The following is a 24,631-nucleotide window of genomic DNA, read 5'->3' on the forward strand; positions in this document are numbered from 1 at the left end:
TCCAACAATTCTCTCATGCTCTGTTTTCCATAGTCTTTATATTGGTTTCATGTTTTATGTTTTTTTTGCTTCTCAAATGAAAAAGCTTCTTGAATCTCTCTGCTCTTCTGTGTCTTCCTCATAGATTCCTCATGGGTATATATGTATTTTTTAATATTTTTTGGTTACTCAACTGTGTTGGTAAAGTTTGTCTCAAAAGTCTGATGATCCCAAATTGTCCAAGTTTAAGAAAGAGTAGGTTGGGAGCTTTGAAGACATAGGGCTTGTATGGTTCCCATTGAGGGAGGGTGGGGTAAACAGGAGATTGCTATTACCCTGAGAGAGCCTAAATGCTGTGAGGTGGAGGCTGCAACATCCCATGAGCTGTCTTTGGTCTTCCCAGATAGTTTATTCCAACTCCTGAGAGTGCGGTCTTCACTGGGTGATACATGCTTTGATATAGGGGCCACCGCCCATGGGGTTCGATGGAAGCAGGGTGGGGTTGAATGTTCTTTACAAAGACTTTGGATTAACCTCTCGTCTTTTCATTCCCTATTCTGCCTTCCTAACCCTTTCTTACCTGGAAACTTTGCATCTTAATTTCTCTGTGGATGGGCATGGCAGAGTAGCTTCCTTCTTGGCTGTAACCCCATTCTCCTATGTTCTAGGCTGCCTCATTTTCCATCCTACTTCCTCAATTTCCAGTCAGTCTCTGTGTTCTTGAAATGCATGAAATCACTGCTACATTGATGCGCCACCCCATTCTCTTCATTGTATTGGGTTTATACCTTTTAAATTCCTTCACTGTCATTTTACAGGGATCTCATCAGGCAAGGGAGAGAGATTGCTAGTTCACCACCAAGAACCATAGGTTCAAACTATGCTCTTCTATCTTCCTGTCCTGGAAAGGACTTTAGAGACAACTGAGCTAGTTTGAAGTGGACAAACCAGTTAGAATGGGTTTCGCCACTGGCCAAGGATGGAAGGCCCAATAGGGAGGTGGTAGGGTTTTAGCTTAGGGCATAGACTCAGAGATCAGACAGCCTGGGTTTGAACTCTGGCTCTATCACTAACTAGCCATCAGAACTTAAGAGAGATAGTTAACTTTACTTGCCTCTTTTCCCACCAGTAAATTTGGGATAAAAAAACTGACTTCACAGGGTTGTGAGAATTAAGTGAATTAATGTATACAAAGTGCTTATATAGGGCCCATAACAAAGAATTGTCTATGATTGGAGAAACAGGCTGGATCTCAGATCTCAGCTAACCTCAGGCCCTGTACAGTCGTTTTTATGAACTTCTACATATGAAGGTTCTAAACAAATGGAAACACAGCCATTGCTAAACGAAAGGTTTGTTCTGGTAGCACAACCCTCCCTTAGCTTTTCTTACTGTTGCCTCAGACCCCTCCTCCTCTTGCTCTACCAAGCCACACCCTTATAGGCTGGTCCCCCAATCCTGGACATAGGCCCCAGGCCCATCATTGATAATTATGTTATAAAAATAATACCCTAAAGCACATAGGGAATCCTTCTCTGTCTCTTCTGTTGCTCTCATTGCTGGGCTTTAAATCCTTTTAAGAAAGTAGACCTTTTTCTATTTGTGGCTCAACTCCCACCAAACTCGTGAACTCCTGGAAGGCAGAGAAGAGACTGTGGCTTAGTCATCTCTGCTCCCTCCAAAAGGCTGGTGGGGTAATTTACACTGCTAAGCTGGATGGAACAACGTGGAGATGGGTAGACCTAGTTGAGGTCTCAGCTCCTCCAGTTGATGGCTAGTGTCCTTGGGTAACTAAATTAACTGCTCTGGGCCATCACTTCCTTTTGTGCATTTTGTGACTCAAATAGGATATACTAAACCCTATACAAACCTAAGGCTCCGTGAAAGTAAATTTTCATTGAGGACATGTTGCTGATGAGGCAAGTCGAGCATTAGTGTGATGATAGGAATTTCCTGAAGGAAGGATGAGTTATGAGATTCCCAAACCCCAGGGATCTACCAGAGAGGCTTTCGCAGTTGCAGGTATTGACGGAATTGGCAGGAGGGTGTGGAGCGGTAGGCAAGTGACCAAGGTGATGGGAATTTTGAGTGTAGCTTACTTGGAGGATGGTGGTGAGTAACCAGGATGAGAAGTTGCAAGAAGAGCATATTTGGGCACCAGATGAGGCAATAAAATTGGGAAAATGTGAAGTTTGAAGGGTGGAGGCTCCCATACAGATGTTTCACCAGGCAGTTAGAAGTGTGAAAGTCCTGGCTGAGAGCAAATCTGGGCTGTCTCCTGTGTTGAGCTGATTTTTGGTACTCTAGAAATGGATGAGATGCCTGAGGGGATGTGGGGACAGATCAGAGAGCTGAGAACAGAGTCTCTGGGGAAGAGAGGAAAGTTCAGGAGGTTTAGGCTAGAGTAGCCCTTGAGAAAGGAGAGTGCTTTGAGATATAACAGGAGACCAGGAGGGCACCATGTCCAGAAGTCCATGAGGGTGGAAGTTGAGAATAAATGCCGATTGCTGATTGAGCATTTTGATGATATTAGGAGGCTTTAGGTGTGATAATGATATTGTGAAATGATATCATATTTGGTATTTACTTATAAAAAGCTGGTGGGCTGTCTTAAAAGAGATACTCTTTAGATTCAAAAATACACATAGATTGAAAGCAAAGAATGGAAAAATATACCCAATGCAAACAGTAACCAAAAGGCAGCTGGATTAACCATACTGTTATTATACAAAAGAGACTTGAAGATGGAAATTGTTGGGGACAAAGAAGGACATTTAATACTGTTAAAAGGGTCAATCCACCAGGAAGACTGAAATAGAAATAGACAATTCAACAGTAATTGTTGGAGACTCCAATATCCCACTTTCAATAATGGATAGAATGAGGCAGAGATCAATAAGGAACTATTTACAGAACACTCCATTCAACAAAAGCAAAATACATGTTCTTCTCAAGTGCACATGACACATTTTCCAGTTTAGAATATTTGCTGGACCATGAAACAAATCTCAGTAAGCTTAATAGAAAGAATAGAAAAATAGAGAAAGTCAATGAAATGAAAAGTTGGTTCTTTGAAAAGATCAACAAAATTGACAAACTTAGCTAGACTGAGCAAAAAGGGGAAGAATCAAGTGCCTATAGTAAAAAATGAAAAAGGGATATCACTATTGATCTTACAGAAATAAATGGATTATCGGAGAATAAGATCATGATTGATTTTTCAGAAATAAAACAGATTATAACTGTGTTATGAATAGCTGTGCATCAACAAATTTGATAACCTAGATGAAATGTACAAATTCCTAGAAAGACACAAATTACCAAACCTGACTCAAGAGAAATAGAAAATCTGAACAGATATATAACAAGTAAAAAGATTGATTTAGCAATTAAATTTCCAGGACACCTGGTGGCTTAGCAGTTGAACATCTGCCTTCAGCTTGGGTTGTGATCCTGCAGTCCTGGGATCAAATCCCACATTGAGCTGCCTGCATGGAGCTTATTTCTCTGCCTGCCTCTATCTCTGCCTCTGTCTCTCTGTCTCTTATGAATAAATAAATAAAATTTTTATAAAAGTAATCAAATTTCCCCACAGAGAAAATAGTCCCAGATGGCATCACTACTGAATTCTACCAAATATTTGAAGGTATTGGAAGGTATTTAATACCTATCATAATCTCCTTCAAATAGCAGGAGAGGAGGGCATACCCCTGACACATTCTATAAACCCAGGTACCATATTATGTGGATACAAAAACCAGGCAAAGACATCACATCAAAATAAAACTACGTAACAGCATCCTTTATAAATATAGATGCAAAAATCTTCAACAGAATTCTAGTATATTAATCCAGCCACACATAAAAAGGATCATATACATGATCAAGTGGGATTTATCCCAGGAATGCAAGGTTGGTTAATTATCTGAAAACTAACCAGTGTATTTTATCAATAGAATAAAAAGACAAAAACCATGTGATCAGCTTAGAAGACATAGAAAAAGCACTTGACAAAAGTCTAACACACTGTTATAAATTAAAATCACCCAGCAAACTAGGAATAGAAGATATAGGGGATTGAGGGGCACCTGGATGTCCAACTCTTGGGTTTAGCTCAGCTCATGGTCTCAGAGTCCTGGGATTGAGCCCTGCATTGGGCTTTGTGCTGGTCGTGGAGTCTGCTTGGGATTTTCTCTCTCCCTTCCTCTGCTCCTCCCACTGGTGGCCTCTCTCTCAAATAAATAAATCTTAAAAAAAAGGAAAATGTACAGGGTTGAATGGTGCCCCCTCCTATGTCCATATTCTAGAACTTGTAAATATTTCCCTATATGGGAAAAGTTCTTTTGCAGATGTAATTAAGATCTAGAGATGAGATCATCCTAGATTACCCAAGTGGACCCCAAATCCAATGTCCTGCTAAGAGACAGAAAAGACATGGGAACACAAGGAAGAAGGCCATGTGAAGATGGAGGCAGAAATAGGAGTGGTGCAACCACAAGCCACAGAGTACTTGTGGTCAGCAAAAGTGGGAAGAGACAAGAAAGGTTCTCTTGCCTTTAGCAAGATTGAAAGATATAAGATCAAAAAACAAAAATCAGTTGAATTTTTATACACCAGCAGTGGATAATCTGAAAGTGAAATTAAGAAAGCAATTCCATTTATAATAGAATCAAAATGAACAAAATATTTAGGAATAATTTAATCAAAGAAATGTGAGTTTTGTACAACTAAAACTATAAGATGTTGTAGGAAGAAATTAAATAAATGGACACTTCCCGTGTTTAAGGTTTAGAATAATTAAAGTGGCAGTCCCAAAGTGACCCACAGCTTCTACATAATCCCTGTCAAAATCCCAGCCGGCTTCCCCTCCCCACCAATTGACAAATTTATTTTCAAATTCATGTGCAAATGCCAGGAACCTAGCATAGACAAAAAAGGTCTTGAGAAAGAAGGACAAAGTTAAGGGACTCACAGACTTACTTGTACTACAGACTTACAGTAATCAAGACTGTGGTACTAGCACAGACATATAGATCAATGGAAAAGGATTGAGAGTCCAGAAATAAACCCTCACATTTACAGTCAATTGATTTTTGACAAAGGTGCTAAAATAATTCGATTGGGGGAAGAATATTATTTTCAACAAATGGTTCTGGGAAACAATATTCCCATGCAGAAGAATGAAGTCAGACCCCTACCTCATAACATTTACAAAAGTTAAGAGTTAAAAAATACAAGTCTTAGAAGAAAACAGAATTAAATATTTGTGGCATTAAGTTAGGCAATAGTTACTTGGGTAGGATGCTAAAACACAAGCAACAGATATATTTGCCATAATAAAAAATAAAACAATTTTATGTTTCCAAGAGCATAAATAAGTAAATGAAAGGAACCCACAGAATGGGAGGAAATATTTATAAATTGTAGATCTGATAAAGGACTTGTGTCCAGAATATTGAAAGAACTATCATAACTCAATGATAAAAAGATAAATAACCTGGTTAAAAATGGGCAAAAGATATGCATAGACATTTCTCCAAAGAAGATATACAAATGTCCAGTAAGCACATGAAAAGACACTCAACATCATTCATCCTTGAGGAAAAGTAAATTGAAACCATGAGACACCACTTCACACCCAATAGGATGACTGTAATAAAAAAAAAAAACATACAATAACAAACGTCTGCAAGATCTGGAGAAGTTGGAACCTTCATATGTTGCTAGTGGGATTGTAAAATGGCACAGCTGCTTTGGAAAACAATTGTACACTTCCTCAAAAATGTTATACATGGAATTACTATATGACCATGAAATTCTACTTCTAGGTATAAATCCAAGACCAATGACAACCTACGTCCTTTTGAAACTGTTCATAGTGGCAGAATTATTTGTAATAGCTAAAAAGTGGAAGCATCCCAAATGTCCATTATTGAACAAAAGTGGTATATCCATATGACGGCATGTTATTCAGTTAAAGGGAATGAGATATGCTACCACATGGATGAATCTTGAAAACATTATGCTAAATGAAAGAAGCATTATGCTAAATGAAAGAAGTTTGTTACTAAAGATCACAAATTGTATGATGTCATTTATATTAAATGTCCAGATAGACAAATCCATAGAGATGGAAAGTAGATTAGTGGTTGTCAAGGGCTAGGTGGAGGGAAGAATGGGGGAATGACTGGGAATGGGTACAGGGTTTCTTTTGGGGCAGTGATGAAAATGTTAAAAAATTAAAGAGTGGTAGGGTAGCTGGCTGGCTGGCTGAATTGGTAGAGTGTGTGACTCTTGATCTCAGAGTGGTGAGTTCAAGCCCCATGTGGGGTATAGAGCTTTCTAAAAAAAAAAAAAAATTAAAAATATAATTAGATAGTGGTGATAATTATAGAACCATGTGAATAAACTAAAGCCTACTGATTGTAGACTTTAAAAGGTTGAATGTTATGGTAGGTCAATAAAGCTTTTAAACATTCCAAATTATTTAAAACTAAATAAAATGAACAGTTTGGTTACTCAGTCACACGAACCACATTGTAAGGATGGCCACATGTGGCTAATGGCTACCATTTTGTACAGTGCATATCATTGCAGAAAGTTCTGTTGGACAGCCCTGCCACCACAGAATGGCAGCTGCAGAGAGCCTGGGCAGGCACTGCACACCCCTCCTAGACCTCTCCCTGTGAGGACTGTAAGTGCTGTATCAGTGTAATGTTTACTTCCTGTGATGAAGCTGATGAAAATTCAGCTGTGTCTGTATTGCCACCTTAGAGGATGCAATACTTGGCTTGGTTGAAAATCCGCATGTGAGCAGGGTAAAATGTGCATGGGAAGGAGATGAAACAAATGTCCCCAAACATCAGATATAATTATTTTGAGTAAGGGGAATATAGGCTATCGTCTTGCTTCTGGTTATTTGTAGTAGATGATGCAGTTAGGATTCTTGTCTATAGGCTACCACTAGCCCACATCACCTCCTTCATGGTCCAGGTGACTTTGAATTCCTAGAAACAGCCATGCCTCTGAAGCTGTGGTGCTCTGTTTGGATTTCCTCATCCCATGAACTGGTTAAGATGATTTGAGGTGGGTTTGTGTATGTCAATGAATGGTGCTCACTGGGGTCTAGGTTCAGGGGCTTCATTATACTAGTGTCACTACTTAAAAAAAAATCCCATTGAAACAGTGAATGGTGATTAGCAGTATTATCTGATGTAGAAGTTCAGAAATGTGTCGGTTAACTTGGCAATGTTCTGGGGGGGCTTTTTAAGAGAATGTTGTGGAGAAAATCCAGAAAGCCAAGGGGAGAAATGTGGGGGTGTTAGGAGTGAGGAAGGTGGAGACATCAGTACACATGTATGTTCTTGAAAATTTTGGGGCACTTAGGAAATAAAGAATAGTAATTTAAAGGAGTTTTGATTAAGTAAATTGTCTATCTTATATATATTTGAAATATTTTTCACTTAAAAGTAATACAAATTGAAAGTTGGAAAAATAAAGAAGAGTGGAAAGACAAAAACAAACCATCACCCATTGTTCTATTGAGAAAGGACACCTGTTATTAGTGTTTTTGTGGGGTTTCTGTCAGTCTTTATTCTTTACCTGTTTATATCTACACATCAGAATCTACTTCATGCACAACTCTGTTGTCTGCTTTTTACACTGCCTATTATTTCCTTGTGTTGATAGCGTCATATAATAATGATAGCATTTTATAATTAGAGTATCTCATTGTAGCTGTCTCATTGTATACAAAGCCATTTTTTCATTGGGATAATTAAGCTGAGGGAGTGAGATCCCAGGGAAGGGGACGGTAGAGAGAGGGACAAGGACCCCAGTCCAGGTTAGCACTGGAAGGGAGGAGTGAGGCCAGGCCTCACTTGAGGAGTTGTGTTGGAGGACGAGTGAAGGATAACTGGAGACAAATTTTGAATTTGAGAAGGTTGCTGTTGAAGAAATCATGTCAGAGGGCCTCTGTAAAGGGAAGAGAAAATTTAGAACAGCTGAGATGGGGAATTTGGTTGGGAGTTGACAAGAAGTGGGTTGAAAGGGTTTTCTGAGGAGCAGTGAGGGAATACAGCTGAGCCTGGGATTACTTGAGGCCAACTTTTCCTGAATTAATCAGGCACTGAACTCCTTCCTGATTAAGGGTAGGATTGGGTGCAGTATTTGGGATGAGTCTGCTACACTGGTTAGAATCCTTAATGATGGAGGTAAACGGCTTGGTGGTTAAGAAGGTGGTCTCAGGGACAACTGCCTGGATCTGAATCCTGGGTCTGCCATTTACTGGTTGTGTGGACTTTGGCAAATTCCTCATTTCCTTCTGTGTTGATTTCTTCACCTGTGTTATATACAGTGATATTAATATCTGTTTCTTGATATTTGTTAGGGTTAAATGAGAAAATCTATGTTAAGCATTTGCAACAGTGCATGGAACATAATAAATATTAAATAAATATTATTATGATTGAGTTGGTTGCAGGTAACAGAAACTCAGTACAACTAGATTAAGGAAAAGGAATTTATTGACTTACAACTGAAGAGTATAAGAAACCAGGCATTGCTCCATCCATTTTATTCTCTGAAATGTCTTGAGACTTCACTTTCTTCTGTGTTGGTTTAGTTCTTAGGCGGGCTGTCTGGAAGATGACCACCAGCTTCTCTGTACTTACATCCTATTAGCTGGGCAATGCCAGCAGGAGACAGAGTACCTTTTCCCTGAAAACTCCAGCAAAGACTTTGGAGATATTCTTATTGACCTGAGTGGTGTTCCCAGCCCATCAGTGATATGACTACTGTGGCCAGGGGAATTCAGTGCTGTCATTGGCCAGGTCTGAGTCATACTTAACCTTTAGAGCTGAATCACATGGTCTGAGGGTAGGATGGTCTCAAAAGAAAATGAGGTGCTTTTATTAGAAGAAGGATAAAGGATACTGGGCAAGCAGGAAGTCATTTCCACTCTACCAGTGGAATGGGCAAAGTGGAGAAGGACTGTGGAGAAGGCAGGCAAGCAGAAAGAGAAACTGTGCTGGGTGGTGAGGCTCCTAGGTTAGTGAGAGAAGGTGGAGGGTGGTAGGGTAGGGTCATGGAGGGTAGTAGAACTGATTCCCAAAGTATGTTCCATTGATTGCCAATTCAAGCGAATTTTTTTTTTCTTTAAAGGTTTTATATACTTATTCATGAGAGACACAGAGAGAGGCAGAGACACAGGCAGAGGGAGAAGCAGGCTCCCTCTTGGGAGCCTGATGTGGGACTCAATCCCGGGACCTTGGGATCACATCCTGAGCTGAAGGCAGGCGATGCTCAAACACTGAGCCACCCAGGCGTCCCTCAAGCAAATGTTAACGGGTTTTTGTGACAAGAGTTCCATGGAGGAGGAAGTCTGGAAAATGCCAGTATCTGTACTACAAGATTTTTCTTACTTTTAACACACTTTTGTATCTGGTGATTCTTAGGACAGAGGTATAGGATCTGTGATTCCCAAACATGCAGGCTTCTGGGGCCCTTAATCAATGGAGCATTTTGTGGGGTTAGTATCTGTGGACCACATTTTGAGAAACATGGTAGAAGAGGATGGTGGTGAGGTTGGGGAGTGGAAGAAGAGATTTTTGGATTGTTTGCAGGGGGACAGTGGTCTGCAGGTGGCTGTGGGCACTGAGGAATGGACCCCTTCTCCTTAAGTATGGAGTCAGAGGTGTAAGAGAAGGTAGGGAGGGTAGGGTGTTGAGGAGTGCAGGAACTGGCAAAGGTATATATTGGCAAGAGTGACGGGGCTTGTATGGAGGGAGCCCTGGAGCTGGGGGGAGGGCAAGATCTCAGGTGGGACAAAACTAGAGTTGTGGGGGACCCCTGTCTCTTAGGAAGCTTGGAGCTCTTTTAGCCTTTTTAGGTCTAGCATTTTTTAAGCCTATTTATTATTTTTTAAAAATTTATTTATTCATAGAGACACAGAGAGAGGCAGAGACACAGGCAAAGGGAGAAGCAGGCACCATGCAGGGAGCCTGACGTAGGACTCGATCCAAGGTCTCCAGGATCATGCCCTGGGCTGTAGGCAGGGCTAAATCGCTGTGCCACCTGGGCTGCCCCAGGTCTAGCATTTAATCAGAACGTGGTCACTGAGCTGGATTTGGGAAAATTGGCTTCTCAAGAAAAGTGCGGGTAAGTCATTTAACTGACTGTGGGTGAAGCTGAATATGGAGACTTTGGGGCCAGGAGAGCCTGAGGAGTTGATGGCACTATGTTTGGGGAATTACCAACAGAGCTGAGCTGTAGAAAGGACTGACTCTTAACATCCACAGCATAGCAGGGATTCTGGATGCACAGACTTGCTCCACCTTTCCCTCCTCTCCCTGTGTCTTCTGATTTTTGTTTGTTATATTAGATTTGACATTGTCACGACCTATACTGTTTTAACCTCAGTTTCTCACATGTCCTAGATTCTGCTCTGTAGTTAACTGCATTCAGTTTTTACTGCCAGGTCTTGTACAGCACAGCCCTTATACTCACGAGTTTTTCTTTCTTTTTCTTTTTCTTTCTTTTTTTTTTTTTTTTACCTCTTTTGGATTCATTTACTAGGAAGGGTTTGATGGGAGCTATCTTTCTGAGACCTTCTCTGTTGTCTTATATGTGATGACACCTCACCTGGGTTAATAAACATTTTGGGTCACATTCTGCTCACCCCCACTCCCTAAATTCTCTAAGAGTTGTTTTTCCATCTTTCTTTTTAAAAATTTTTTTTTTAAAGATTTTATTTATTTATTCATGATAGTCACAGAGAGAGAGAGAGGCAGAGACACAGGCAGAGGGAGAAGCAGGCTCCATGCACCGGGAGCCCGACGTGGGATTCGATCCCGGGTCTCCAGGATCGTGCCCTGGGCCAAAGGCAGGCGCCAAACCGCTGCGCCACCCAGGGATCCCTGTTTTTCCATCTTTCGGCGTTGATTGTTGCAGAGAGGAGCATGCAGGCAGCCTGACTGTGCCCCCCTGTAGCTGACTCGATTTCTCTGCCCATTGGAGTCTTGACTTCTTGAGTGAATTGTTCTGAGAGGAGAAATTACCCTTTGTAATTCAATTTCAGATATATCTTTATTTTAGAATATTATCTTCTCTTATATCTTTGACTACTTCTCTGCGTTCTGACTCATTCTGTTGCTGTTGTTCTTAAAGAGTTGGGGTGTATTCAGAGTCTTGGTTCCCCAGAGTCTCATCATATTCTTTGTGTAGATTTCCTTTGGGAACCAGGAGCCATGGGCTTGAAGCTGCTCCTGCCACTTCAGCTCTTAACTTGCCATAGGGGTCAGGTGTAAAACGGCAGAGTGCTCTGTGCATTGCTACATGGGCTCTGAGCAAAGCTGGCCACCCCATCATCTCATTGTCATGTTTGTTGGGGTACCTAATAATTGGTACTGTTTGTTGAATACTCCTGTGTGTTCCTTTTTCAGGAGAGAAATTTTTGTTGTAAAAGGAGAGAAGTGAGGTGGTCTCTGGAGGGAAAAATGGGGTTAGGGAAGGCTACTTTTTTTTTTTTTTTTTTTTTAAGAGTTTGCTCATATGTTGATAGGAGTGATCCTGTTGAGAGGAGGAACATGATTCGTGGGAGAGAGAGGAAAGAGAGCTGAAGCCATATCCTCAACTAGGCAAGAAGGTGTAGACTTAAAGCACAACTGGGAAGATAGGCTATAATTAGACATTTTGCTGAAATCTGTATATCCTGTACTTGCAGGACCCTCCAGACCCCACCCCTTAGGAGGGTGGCAGCAGGTATGGGGGAAGAACCTGAGGCTTTACCATTTACCAGCAAGAGACTAGATCCTCCATGGCCCTGTGCTTCTTGCAGAGGAGCCTAGGACAGACTGGGTAACCTCTCTGAGACTGGATTTCAGTCTCTTGTAAAATGCCAGTGATCCCGTGCTTGCTTTGGCAGCACATTTACTAAAATTGGGATGATACAGAAATGATTAGTGTGGTCCCTACACAAGGATGATATGCAAATTTGTGAAGTATCCCATATTTTAAAAAATAAAATAAAATAAAATGCCAATAATCCCAAGTATTAAACAAGTGTTAAATCAGACAATGTAAGCAGAACATAAAGAAAACAAAAGTGACTTCAGTTCCACCATTGAGAGATAACCACCTTTACCATACATACTTGAAAATAATATTCTTTATATACTGTTAGGTTACATGCTTTTAGCACTTAAATACATTAAGGACAATGTTCCATGTCATTTAATGTTTTCCTATAACACCATTTGAAAAAAAGTGTGTGTAGGTCACTCCAGCAGAAGGACTTAGCAGTTTTTTTTAACATTTTAATTTATTTATTCATTCATGAGACACACAGAGAGAGAGGCAGAGACACAGGCAGAGGGAGAAGCAGGCTCCATGCAGGGAGCCTGATGCGGGACTTGATCCCGGGACTCCAGGATCACACCCTGGGCTGAAGGTGGCGCTAAACCACTGAGCCACCCGGGCTGCCCCAGGACTTACCAGTTTTAAACAGTTCCTGAGTATTGACAGCATGTAAGTTGCTCCTTACTACTTTCTATTCTAAGTGGCACTGTCTTGAACTTCCTTGTGGTTGTGTTTTCACATGCATACATGCTTATTTCCCCAGGGCAGTTTTCTGGCAATGGAAATTTAGCTGAGTGGTAGACAAACTGACACTGTCCTGCAGATTTGGGGTGGGTGATATTCTCAGATAGGCAGAGTGCCGTCAAGCACCCACAGGGTGCTGATAAATGGGCTGCTGTCACCCTGGAAGCAGGACTCTGGGGGGCCAGCGATTAGTCTCTAGATGTGGCCTGTCCCCTTCAACGATTTAATTGCTGTCCCTGTTGAAGTCACAAGGGCAAGCTAATCAAACACGAGGAAGCTGTGAGGTTGAGAGAGAGACAGAGAGATGTTGAATGATGGAGTTGAGATGCAGGGGAGACCCTGACTGGTAGGAGGAATGGGCTGAAACAAGCAGGAGAAACTGACTAGGGCAAACTGTCCTGTCAGAAGAATGGTAACTGCTCACCAGCCTAGACCACCCATGGGACATTAGGGGAGAGCTGACGAGTATCAGGTGACAAAAAAAGAATGCGATTGATGGTATGTGGTTGCCCCTCAAACTCATGTAAAACAACCCAATAACCTCAGGATGTGTCAGTGTGAGTATAGCGTCCAGACCATGGGGAATGTGGATAGCTGGAGCTCAGACAAACAAAAGATGTTCAGGCTGGTGAATGATCTAGACCACGGTTGTTCAGTAGAAATATGATGTAAGCTCTCTCACTCACTCACTCTATCATCTATTTAAAATTTAAAAATTTCTGGTAGCCAATAATAGATTTTAGGTAACCCGATATATTCAAAACATGTTCATTTCAGTATTAATATAAGCAAATTACTTTAAAAAAATATTTTATTTATTTATTCATGAGAGACACAAAGAGAGAGAGAGGCAGAGACACAGAGGGAGAAACAGGCTCCATACAGGGAGCCCGACGTGGGACTTGATCCCCGGTCTCCAGGATCACACCCTGGGCTGAAGGTGGCGCTTAAACCACTGAGCCACCTGGGCTGCCCAATAAATTACTTTTTAAAAAAGATTTTAGGGATCCCTGGGTGGCGCAGCGGTTTGGCGCCTGCCTTTGGCCCAGGGTGCGATCCTGGAGACCCAGGATCGAGTCCCACGTCGGGCTCCCGGTTCATGGAGCCTGCTTCTCCCTCTGCCTGTGTCTCTGCCTTTCTCTCTCTCTCTGTGACTATCATGAATAAATAAAAATAAAAAAAAAATTTTAAAAAGATTTTATTTATTCATGAGAGATCCAGAGAGAGAGGCAGAGACATAGGCAGAGGGAGATGCGGGCTCCCTGCGGGGACCCTGATCTGGGACTCAATCCCAGGACCTCGGGTTCACGCCCTGAGCCAAAGGCAGATGCTCAACCACTGAGCCACCCAGGCGTCCCTATAAATAAATTTTAATGAGGTATTGCAATCTTTTTTCCCCAAGTACTGTCTTTGAAATCCAATATATATTTTACACTTCCAGCCTATCTCAATTCATATGCTAAATTTCACTGGTTAAAATACAATAGAGGCCCACCAAAACAATAAATTGTGTTTAATGGAAAAATGTTTAATACTTTAATTTTAATTAAGTTTAATTAAATTTAATTATAATGCTTTATTTTTTTAAATTTACATTTAAATAATTAAAATTAAATGAATAAAAACTGAGTTCCTCACTGGCATGAGCAACATCTCAAATGCTCTATAGTCACATGTGGCCGGTGGATATCGGGCAGCACAGGTCTGTGCTCTGAGGTTCCTACTCTAAATGTGGTCTATGTATCAGCAGCATCCAAACTCCCTGGGGGAACTGGTTAGAGATGCGAGTCTCAGGCCCCATCCAGACCTTCTGAGCTGAAGCTTGCATTTCAGCAAGTTCTCTGAATGATTTCTGTGTTCACTACAGTTTGAGAAGCAGTGGTTAGATGTTGGGCCATGATTTGGGGAATGTGTGAAGCAAATGAGTATTATTTTGCATGGAAAATGAAGCCTCCAGGAAGTTGTATAATGACCTTCACATGTTTGAAGACCTGTGTATAGAAGGTGAGGGAGATGTAGAGAGGTAGCCCCAAGTGGAAGAACAAGGACTACAGGTGGAGGTGGGGCTGGAGTGGGAGAAAGGAAACCAAAGTTTTTATTTTATTTTTTATTTTATTTTATTTTTTATTTATGATAGTCACACAGAGAGAGAGAGAGAGGCAGACACAGGCAGAGGGAGAAGCAGGCTCCATGCACCGGGAGCCTGACGTGGGATTCGATCCCGGGTCTCCAGGATCGCGCCCTGGGCCAAAGGCAGGAGCTAAACCGCTGCGCCACCCAGGGATCCCGGAAACCAAGCTTTTAAAGCTTCAATAGTTAACTATTCCACTGAATCCTTTTTTTTTTTTTAAGATTTTATTTATTTGTTCATGAGAGACACACAGAGAGGGAGAGAGGCAGAGACACAGGCAGAGGGAGAAGCAGGCTCCATGCAGGGAGCCCGACATGGGACTCGACCCTGGGTCCCCAGGATCACACCGTGGGCTGAAGGTGGTGCTAAACCAATGAGCCACCCAGGCTACTCTGTTTTTTTTTTTTTTTTTTTCTTTTAAAGATTTTATTTATTCATGAGACACACACACACACACACACACACACACACACACACACACACACAGGCAGAGGGAGAAGCAGGCTCCATGCAGGGAGCCCAACGTGGGACTTGACCCTGGGTCCCCAGTATCACACCTTGGGCTGCAGGCGGCGCTAAATCGCTGTGCCCCCAGGGGCTGCCCTGTTTTTTGTTTTTTTTTTTTAACATTTTATTTATTTATTTATTTGAAAGAGAGAGAGGGGGGTGGAGGGGAGAGGGAGAGTGTCTCAAGCAGACTCTGTGCTGAGCACAGAGCCCCACTGAGGGCTTGATTTCATGACCCTTAGATCATGACCTAAGCTGAAAGCAAGAGTCAGATGCTTAACCGACTGAGCCACCCAAATAAGTACAGCTTTCACTGAATCCCTATAATAACATAACTGAACGGAGAGGTAAGTCAGATCTTCCAAGTCTACTAAGTCACCCCTCCCCTAATTGCTGTGCATCCTGGAGGAAGAATTATTTGGCCACTAGGAGCCTCAGCTTACTGTCTATAAGATAGGGAAAATAATAACACCCCTCCAGGGATCATGTGAAGACCATGGAGGCAAGGACCATATTTGCCATGTTTACTACACCATTTCTGGGCTTTGCATAGACCTGGCACGGACTCAGCCCGCAATAACGATTTCTTTGTCAACTGGCAAAGCTCTGACTTGTGAACAATGGCCATTACTACTACTAGCAGGCTTGTGGTTTGAGGTGACAGGTTGTGTTTTTCAGTAGACACAAATGAACCCAGCCCTTGAAAGCTTGTTTTTTTATTTACAGTCTCGATTGATCTGGATCGATCTATATCCTCAAACCTTTTCATCAAGAGAGTGAAAACAGAAAAGCAAGGAGGGGAGTGGTTCTGGATTCCTCCACCTTCTCTTGCTCAGTGGGCAGTGATGGGCCTCTGGCCACTTTTATGCTATAGGCACAAAATATCTCCAAACGTGGTACCGGGTCACTCCGAAGAGGGAGGGTAACCTAGCCCATCAAAGCATTTCTCTGCAAAAGACCTCATCACAGATTCACTAAGCCACATCTGTGCTTCTGTCAAGTAAACAAAGAATATCTACTGCTCTCAGGCAGGCACTAACATTAGCCGAGTGAGGGCTCTTTGGGGACCAGGGAAAGGAGGTTCGCATTTGAAAATGAACCACTGTACATGGATTTATAGCTCTGCTTTTCCGATGGAGAGGGGGAAATATTTTTCTCTGGGAGATTGGAATTTACTAGTGGATTCAAGTGTAACTTTGGAGAGTGGCAGAGGTATTAGACGTGGCAGTATCACAGTATTGTTTTATTGGCAATTAGATTTCAAACTGGCACAAATGTATGAAAATAAGTCTCAATTATGGGCCTGTGAAGTTTCTCCACCATCTGTCAACAGTTTGCTCCTTATGCCGTAACATGTGTACCTTTGGAGGGGAAATGATTTAATAGCCCAAGTGAAGAGGTACAGCTCACCAAATTATATTGGAGTTTATAGCCAATGCCTGCATTTGTGATTTCTGATGCAGAGAAGGCAAATTTAAACTTGTGCGAATGCACATGCGTGCACACATACACCTCCTTTCAGGGGTCTTACAGATTCACAGCTGTCAGAGAGGCAGGTACTTCGAAAGGAGTGAGCCCAACTTCCCCACTTTACAGTTGTGAAAAGTCCAGTCCCAGAGAGGTCCACGGACTTGTCCAAGTGACACTATGACGTGGGGCAGAGCTAGAACTGTAACTAGCAAGCATCAGAGTTAGGGGCAGTGCTGTGATGGTAAATGCAGGACAACTGGCTCACTGGGGAAATGAAAACCCTGATGTGCCCTGCCTGCCTATTCCTTTGGTATAGACACTCCCACAATGGCTGATTTATTATCACCAATGTGATGTCACTGAATGTGGAGTTTGGAAGAGATGTGTATGATCATCTCTCGTGAACCAGTGGGAGCCAGCTTCAGTGTAGCACTGGTAAGGGCAATTGCTGGTTTGCCTGTCTGGAATCTGTTTTCCATTCTGGTAAGAGTCCTCTGATTTTTCTTGAAGGTATCCACCTCCTACTCTCTTCTTGGCCCACAGGGTTTGGGTAGAGTGACCTCCTCACCAGCTCCAGGGGTGGCATGTGACCCAGGCCTGGACCAATCAGTGTGTCCCATCTCCCTGGACATTGATTGGTTCAAGGATGGGCTTGTGGGCCAATCTGGCTCTGGGAGTCAGGACCCAGGACTTGGATTGAATTGGTGGTCTTAGAGCTAGGGAGGTGTAGCCTAGATCGACTGGTGTCTGAGCACTGGGACAAACCCAGAGGAAAACAGTAAAGAGAGAAAGAATGAGAGAGAGAGAGAGAGAGAGAGAGAAAGAGAGAGAATGGGCCCTAATAATAATTTTTGCTCCTGGATCCATCTCTACTTCAGGTTTAAATCCTGGACTTCTGTATATGAAAATCCACAAATTTCTATATTTCTCTATCAAGTGCACCCTGTCTGACAGAAGGAGTCTTAACTGAGGAGTTTGCTGTTGGGAGTTATACACGAAAATCTTGAGGGACCTTTGGGACCTTCTGCCTGTGTAGTGTGAACCCCAGGAGGCCATGACCTTGTTTATCTTGGCCATCATTGCTTTCACAGAACCCAGCACTGTGCCTGGCATGTGAGAGATGCTCAGTAAATTTTCATTGAATTTCTTGTGTCAGGCAGGTTTTGCTGTATTATGATGCAGTAACAAACAGCCCCCAAATTAAGTGGCTTATAACAGTGGTTTATTTCTTCCTTATAACTTTTGTCACCTAGAATGACTACAGCTCTATTCTATGTATCTTTATCCAAGGGTCCAGAGTGGTGGAACAGCCCCCCTCTAAGACATGATAATCTCATGGCAGAGCGGGGGAAAAAGAACAAAGGCAGAACCTTGTGGTGGCTCTTAAAGTTGCTGCTTAGATAAGGTACTCATCACTTCTTTTCATGTTCCCTTGGTCAATGCAAGTCTCTTGACAGGGAGGCATACTCCATCCACAGCAAGACACTGCATGCCACAGGCGGGAGTACCAATTTATTATCAATCCTTTTAAACATTGAGGAGCAAGTAATGGGGTGCTATAATACTGGTAACCACATACTTAATGAGAGAATGTGGGAACACAATTAGATATTTTCTTCTGAAGTTGAACATTTGAATATTCACTGACCCAGGCATGCCCTTTCCAGGTAAAGACCCCAGAGAGCCTCTTGCATATGGGCATCACATGTGTGCTGACATGTGCAGAAATGTTCATAGCAGCATGTTTAGAATGGCACAAAGTCCTCAACAACTCAGACAACTTCAATGTCTGTAGACAGGCGAATGGATATATAAACCAGGATACACTTTTACACAGAGAAATAACATGCAGCAATTAAATGGACAAACTCAGCTATTTGGAACATGAACGCACCTTAGAAACATAGTATTAAGTGAAATATTCAAGTCTATAGAAGACTATGCAGAGTATAACTCAAATTGTAGAATTTGTTTATGGTTTTTTGCATAAAGGAATGATAAACACAAAAACGCAAGATGTGGCTATTTTGTGGAGGAAGGATGGAGTAGGTGAATACAAGTTATTGGTGATGTTCTAGCTCTTAGTTGGCTGGTGAGTTGAGGGGTGGTCATTTTAATATGCATTTTAACTTATATTTGTTACATTTATCCTTTTTATTCTATCAAATATGCTCAAAATACAATTAGAATGCAAAAAATAACAACTAGGAAAGGAAATAATTTGAAAATAGACAAAAATGGGCAGCCCAGGTGGCTCAGCAGTTTAGTGCTGACTTTGGCCCAGGGTGTGATCCTGGAGTCCCGGGATCAAGTCCCATGTCCCTGCATGGAGCCTGCTTCTCGCTCTCTCTGTCTCTGCCTCTCTCTCTCTCTCTGTGTGTGTGTGTGTCTCCCATGAATAAATAAAATCTTAAAAAAAATAGACAAAAGTGATTATGGAAAAGAGCTGTTTTAGAAAAAGCAGGGTTCCTAGAGATGAATTTGGCAAAATACACTTTGGGGTAGAGTTCAGGGGCCTGGAAGAGAAGGGACAGGCGGCGAATGAGCAGTAGTAGCTCAGATCACCAGGTGCCCCCATGCCTGAGGGAGGATCTGAGTCCTCATTGGCTCCGGTATCATGCTCATTAGGCCACTTCAGGGACTGAGGTACCAGGAGGGATCCTGCATATGAGCATGAACATTACAGGTCTACAAAGAGCAGGCTATCACTGTGGATGAATGCATTGGCTATTGGGTTTGTTCAACTGGTATTCTGACTTAATGGTCTGTCACTGAGAATTTGGTCCTCTCTGGGTGTATAGAGAAGGTCCCATTTTGGCCTGATCAAGTTGAAGAGGCCATATCCAGATGGTTGGGTGAAACTGGCCTCCACTCTTGACCACCCCCATTGAGGCTGCATTCTGCTGGAAGATTCCCTGATAGGCTTTCTGACCTTAGGGCAGGAGAAGGGACTTTCAGACTGGAGATTCTGGATCTTTACTGAAACAATCCAAAAGTACCTACCTCCAGGTGTCTTACCATCTTCCTGAGCAGATGCGTCATGATACTGAGGGAAGCCTGTCTTGCTGTGGGGATTCCAAGGGACTCAGTGGTATTTGAGTCTATTCCCTCAGAGGGGGAGAGAAAGAGAGAGAAGGGAGCTGTGGGGAGACTGGAGATGAGTCACAGCAGAAATCAGAGCACAGGTGATACCCTACTCACTCTCTGAGGGAGGGGAAGCCTGATGGCACTGGCCTTCCCTGAACTTCCCTGACCACCTTAGGAGTCACATGAAAAATCTGCTCTGTGTCCTCTACTTGGGGGCATGCTTGAGCTCTCTACACATTCAGGCTTAGTTAGCTCATTTAGTTTGATTTATTTTGTTTGCAAGTAACAGAAACCCAGAAAAAAAAATAAGATTTTTGTTCAATACATTTAAACAGGAGTAGGTTTGGCTTTATGTGAAATTTGATCCTGAATTCAAAAAACAGTCATGGAGCCCTCTTCCTGTCTCTGCTGACTTCTTGGCTCTGCTTCCTAATGTTGGCTTTATTCTGGGGATGGTGGTGGTGGTGGTGCTTCCTGCAGGTCCCAGCATTCTCCCAGAAGCTCCTGAGGCTCTACTAAGGTCCATGGGGGAAAGAAAGAGCTTCTTTGTCCCTGATCTCAGAAACTCTGAGATTGATTCTGTTGGGGCTGGCTTGGTCACATGCCACTTTCTCAGTCCATTACAATGGCTGGGAATGGGATGCACTGATTAGGGTAGCCAAGGCACATGATCTCCTTAGGGTAGGGAATGAAGTCAGCCTCCCCAGAACCTTGTGGATCTTTCAGTGGAAATCACAGGCCATGAGGAAGCAGAAAGGGGGATTGGATATGAAGGGGTAATCCACTAATGGTCACTTCTTATCTACTGATGCTTTAGTGAATATTAGTCATTTGGAGGAGCTCTTTGCACCTCAAAGGTAATAGTGCTATATTTCCATATTGCTCTATTGCTATAAAGATAATAATGCTATATCATATGCTATATTGGTATTATTTGCCTTTTAAATTTATGTTAATTTTTTGAACTTTTAAATAATTTTTAACCATGGACTTTTTTTTTTTTAAACTGAAGTAGAGCTGACACACAGCATTTACGTTAGTTTCTAACGTACAATATAGTGATTTGACAACTCTACACACCTTGCTATGGTCACCAAAAGTATAGCTACCACCTGTCACCATAAAATGCTATAACAATGTCACTGACTATATTCCCTATGTTTTGTCTTTCATCCCTGTGACTTATTCATTCCATAACTGGAAGCCTTTACCTCCTCCTCCCCTTCACCCATTTTGCCCATGCCCCCTACACACCGCCCCTCTGTCAATCATCTCTTTGTTCTCTGTATTTATGGATCTGTTTCTGCTTTTTTGTGTTTGTTCATTTGTTTTGTTTTTTACATTCAACACATAAGTGAAATCATTTGGCGTTTGTCTTTCCCTGTCTGACTATTTCACTTACATAGTACTCTTCAGGTCTACCCATGTTGTTGCAAATGGCAAGTTCCCATTCTTTTTTATGGCTATGTAATATTCCATTACAGATAAAAAAATATATATTCCTATATCTATCTATCTATCTATCTATCTATCTATCTATCTATCTATCTATCATCTCACATCTTCTTTATAACCATAGACATTTTTAAACATAAACAAAAGCAGAGCAGATAGAGTAATGAAACCCCCACCCCATACCCATCACCCAGCTTCAACCATAGTCATATATTAATTTTTGATGTTCAGAAGTTTCAAATTTGTACATAGTTCAGTCTTGCTCTTTTCCATTGTAGTTCATCCCAATGTTTATGTTTGTACTTAGAGAGACACCAGATAGATATTCAATTACATTTTCTCTTAGTGGTTATTCTTTTTTTTTTTTTTCTTTTTAAGATATACTATGAGGTGAGGCTCTAACAGAATTTTTTCCCCAAGTATGCAATTTTTCAACTATTCTTATTTTTTTTTCAAGAGATTTTACTTATTTGAGGGGATCCCTTTAGTGCCTGCCTTCGGCCCAGGGTGTGATCCTGGGGTCCTGGGATCAAGTCCCACATCAGGCTCCCTGCATGGAGCTTGCTTCTCCCTCTGCCTGTGTCTCTGCCTCTATCTCTCTGTGTCTCTCATGAATAAATAAATAAATAATCTTAAAAAGATAAGATTTTATTTATTTGAGGGCAAGAGAAAGAGCGCAAAAGCAGGGGAAGGGGCAGAGGAAGAGGAGAAACAGACCCCCCACTGATGCAAGAAACAGACCCCCCAGCGAGCCAGATGCGGGCTCAATCCCAGGAACCTGGGATCAGGACCCGAGCTGAAGGCAGACTCAAATGACTGAACCACCCAGGCACCCCTCAAATTTGTTTATCGAATGATCCATCCTGTTCTCAGTGGTTTGGGAAGCCTCTTTGATTTGGTAGTAAGTTCTTGCATTGCCAGCATCTGTTTCTGGATGCATATTCCATTGTATTGACCTGTGTGTTGTTTCACCGATACCCACATTGAGCTTTGAACATGTATAAATAGTTTTCATATCCAATATGCTTAGTTCTGTCGCTGTGTTTCTTTTTTTTTCAATATTTTTTTGCCCAACTCTTTTCATTCCTCCAGGTGAAATTTGGAATCATTTTTACAAGTTCTAAAGAAAATCCCCTTAGGATTTTGATCAGAATTGGTTAAAGTCATGCCTTAAATTGGAAAAATGAACATTTTCTCAAATGGTGGTCTTCAAATATCGAAATATGGTGGCTTTTTTTTTTTTTTCAGGTCTTGTGTGCCTCTCTGAAAATGCCATATTATTTCCTGTGAGGGTCACTCCTGGATCGTTTATGTATTTTGCTGTGTTTATGGATGGGAGTTTCAAAACTTCGCATTTGATCTTCGTTAGTCATTCTCTTAAGCCTTCTTGTTTGGTCAAGTTTGAGCCCCTCAAGGGTTTATTTAGACCACACTTTCTAGGAACTCACCAACCAATCTGCCAGAGTTTCTATTTGCTCTAAAAATCGAGCCCCCTGAGCTCTTATGTTTGGTGGGAAGAGCATTAAATTTGGCATCAGGACACACCTGAGTTGCAGGCCCTCTTCTGCCCTTTATCAGCTGGGTACCTCGGGCAACTGATTTTGCTTCTCTGAGTCTCATTTTCCTTATTTGTGTGTGGGCATGGATCATTTTATTCATTTTTCATCTACTTCCTTATATTGTGTTTCTCTGTAAACTTTTCTTCTTCTCTAGGAGAATCTAAACTCCTTGAGAACAGGGGCTATGCTGCCTCCTTGGTTACATGTGGGGAACGTAATTAGCTAACAGTGGGAGTTCAGGACTGCTAACAGAGTCCAGCCAGTGGACAACATGTTAGTTCATTCAAAGTAGAATATATTTTGAAATAATCTGGAGTCCTCACTTGGACCATGATTCTTTTTTTTTTAAGATTTAATTTTTTTTTATGAGAGAGAGAGAGAGAGGTGCAGAGACACAGGCAGAGGGAGAAGCAAGCTTCAGGCAGGGAGCCCGATGTGGGACTCCATCCTGGGACTCCAGGATCATGCCCTGGGCTGAAGGCAGACACTCAACTGCTGAGCCACCCAGGCGTCCTGGACCATGATTCTTTTTTTTTTTTTTGTTAATTATTTATTTATTTATTCATAGAGACACACACACACACAGAGGCAGAGACACAGTCAAAGGGAGAAGCAGGCTCCATGCAGGGAACCCCATGTGGGACTCGATCCTGGGTCTCCAGGATCACACCCCGGGCTGCAGGTGGCGCTAAACCGCTGCGCCACCGGGGCTGCCCTGGACCACGATTCTTTAATAAAACTTTGAAATATGGATGATAGTTAACAAGATTGAAATAGCCCAGGTGTATTGAGTTCATAGGGTGTTCCAGCACCAGGTGATCATATTCCAGGTATGACCCCATCAGACCCCACTGTACACTTCAAAGAAGCTAAGACAGTAAGATCACATAACTGGGACATGGTGTGGCTAGAACTTAAACCAATTTGGTGCTCTGAACCCACATCCTCTTCTATCTTCCCTACAATATCAAGTCTGTCTTCACAATGGCTCTGGCCTAGGAAGCAGTCAGAAATACTGGTCTTGTCCCCTTCTTCTCTTTTGTCTAGGTCTTGCTTTTAGTAAAGTAGTAAAATCAGAGATCCATTGATCAGTATTGGTTGCCTTCTCTTCCTCCTCCATTAGAAGCATTTCCAAAATAGGACTGAAATCACCTACTTCTCAGTATGGTGTTAAACTCTTACTCATCAAGTTGCGACACCCCTTGTCCTCCTGACAAAAGTAGCAGGCTACCCTGGCTGTGAAGGACCTCTGAGTGGAGGGGAAGGGGTGCAGAGTATGAAGAGGGCACAGAGAACAGAGGTGGAAGATTCAAAGCCTGGCAGGATGTCAATGGAGAAAGAACTCTGGATGTGGAGCCAGACACATCTGCTGCTTGATAAATATGTGACCCAAAATTGCTAAGCTCTCTGTGGCTCTGCTTTCTCAACACAAAAGTGGGGACTGGATACCTCTGACACATCAGAGTGATGGTAGACCTGGATGGTGGGAGCCCGCTTTAGATTGTGTAGCCTTTGGCATTTGTAGGAAGATGTCTTTGTTGTTATTGTACTAAAAAAAAATAAGAGGGAGAGAAAACAATAAGCATGGAAAGGGTGATGTATAATCCCTCAGGCTGACTCCTGGGTGGTGGAAGCACCAATGCGCTGTTGGTACTGCAGGGGAAATGGGTCAGAAGGAGGTTGACCAAATGGGTTTTGGGTCATACAGATTTTCAGGGTTATTTTTGTTTTTTAAAATTTTGGATTCAACATTTTTCAAGAACATACTGTGGTAGTATAAAACTGGTGATAATAACAATAGCTAACATTTATGCACTCTTACTATAGGCTAGATAGTGTGTGA

At 42.1% G+C, this 24,631-nt stretch overlaps 1 long non-coding RNA gene and 1 other non-coding gene across 5 annotated transcripts in view; both read left to right on the forward strand.

Moving 5' to 3' along the window:
• Positions 1-24,631, forward strand: part of LOC140632079 (uncharacterized) — a 126,502-nt gene that overhangs the window by 16,792 nt on the left and 85,079 nt on the right. The window lies entirely within an intron of this gene.
• On the forward strand, positions 11,887-11,993 carry LOC140632767 (U6 spliceosomal RNA). The gene has a single exon (XR_012030459.1). It is a non-coding gene; the product is annotated as a U6 spliceosomal RNA (small nuclear RNA).

This window comes from Canis lupus, chromosome 4 (assembly GCF_048164855.1).
Source record: "Canis lupus baileyi chromosome 4, mCanLup2.hap1, whole genome shotgun sequence".
Classification (NCBI taxonomy): domain Eukaryota; kingdom Metazoa; phylum Chordata; class Mammalia; order Carnivora; family Canidae; genus Canis; species Canis lupus.